This window comes from Myotis brandtii, unplaced genomic scaffold (assembly GCF_000412655.1).
Source record: "Myotis brandtii unplaced genomic scaffold, ASM41265v1 scaffold43, whole genome shotgun sequence".
Classification (NCBI taxonomy): Eukaryota; Metazoa; Chordata; class Mammalia; order Chiroptera; family Vespertilionidae; genus Myotis; species Myotis brandtii.
In genome coordinates, this window is record NW_005366455.1 from 4,717,902 (window position 1) to 4,719,842 (window position 1,941).

General features: G+C 48.5%; 1 pseudogene; it reads left to right on the plus strand.

Moving 5' to 3' along the window:
• The first annotated feature begins 478 nt into the window (after window positions 1-478).
• LOC102254705 lies at window positions 479-1,712 on the plus strand (annotated as a pseudogene).
• The last annotated feature ends 229 nt before the right edge of the window (window positions 1,713-1,941 follow it).

The window sequence follows — 1,941 nt, forward strand, 5'->3', positions numbered from 1 at the left end:
TCACCAGAAACTTTGAAAAACAAGAAAATGGATTCTCCTCTGGAGCCTCCAGAAGGACCAGACCCACCAACACCTTGGGATTAGCCCAGAGAAACTGATTTCAGACTGGTGACCTCCAGGACTGTAAGAATCAAGTTATGTTGTTTTAAACCACCAAGTTCCTGGTCATTCATTACAGCAGCTATAGAAAATGAATACAGGGGCAATATGAATTAGGAAAAAGAAAAAGCTATTTCATCAGATTCTTGGAATGGGAAAATACAGGGATGAGATAGAAGAGATGTGCAGGCTGCTTAGACTAGGCTTTAGGACAAGCATGTCAAACTTGCAGCCCGCGGGCCACATGCGGCTCACAACGAATATCTTTGCAGCCCAGCCAATATAACAGTATGTAAAGAACATTTTAATAAAAATTTCTTAACTTGACTCTCTGCTCCTCCTGCTCGTCAAACAGCCACTCCTCCTGTGCAGTGCCAGCAGCCACAGCCCTGAGACACGATGGTGAAGGTCGGAGTGAATGGATTTGGCCACATTGGGTGCCTAGTCACCAGGGCTGCTTTTAACTCTGGAAAAGTGGATATTGTCACCCTCAATGGCCCCTTCATTGATCTCACCTACATGGTCTACATGTTCCAGTAGGATTCTACTCATGGCAAGTTCAAAGGCACAGTCAAGGCTGAGAACGGGAAGCTTGTCATCAATGAAAAGTCCATCTCCATCTTCCAGGAGTGAGATCCCGCCAATATCAAATGGGGTGATGCTGGTGCTGAGTATGTTGTGGAGTCCTCTGGTGTCTTCACTACCATGGAGAAGGCTGGGGCTCACTTGAAGGATGAAACCAAGAGAGTCATCATCTCTGCCCCTTCTGCGGATGTCCCCATGTTTGTGATGCGTGTGAACCATGACAAGTATGACAAGTCCCTCAAGATTGTCAGCAATGCCTCCTGCACCACCAACTGCTTAGCCCCTCTCCCTCCCCACCCGCCCCGGTCAAGGTCATCCATAACAACTTTGGCATCATGGAGGGACTCATGACCACATTTCCATGCCATCACTGCCACCCAGAAGACCGTGGATGGCCCCTCTGGGAAGCTGTGGCATGATGGCCGAGGAGCTGCCCAGAACATCAACCCTGCTTCTGCTGGCACTGCCAAGACTGTGGGCAAGGTCATCCCTGAGCTGAATGAGAAGCTCGCTGGCATTGCCTTCCATGTCCCCACCCCCAATGTGTCGGTTGTGGATCCAACCTGCCGCCTGGAGAAAGCTGCCAAATACGATGATATCAAGAAGGTAGTGAAGCAGGCATCAGAGGGCCCCCTCAAGGGCATCCTGGGCTATACTGAGGACCAGGTTGTCTCCTGTGACTTTAACAGTGATACCTATTCCTCCACCTTTGATGCTGGCGCTGCCATTGCCCTCAATGACCACTCTGTCAAACTCATTTCCTGGTCTGACAATGAATTTGGCTATAGCAACAGGGTGGTGGACCTTATGGCCCACAAGGCCTCCAAGGAGTAAGAGTCCCCTGGACCACCAGTCCCAGCGAGAGGAAGAGAGGCCCTCAGCTGCTGAGGAGTCATTGCCCCAGATCGATGCCCCCCCAACACTGAGAATCTCCTGACCACTGTTTCCATCCCAGACCCCCTGAAGAAGGGGAGGGGTGTAGGGAGCCCTACTTTGTCATGCACCATCAATAAAGTTCACTGTACCCAGGCAAAAAAAAAAAATTATAACCTAATATTTACAATATCCTGTTATACATAATTATTAATAACAAACTACAACGTTCACTAATGACTGGTTACTATAATCGTGTTGCATTCATTTCCCTTATGCACCTTACATGCAGGCGCACCATTTCTCTCCACTAATACTAACAGCGAATATTTTAGCAGCCAATTGCCACTTGTCATTAGTCTTGTACTGACTTGTTTGGTGTGT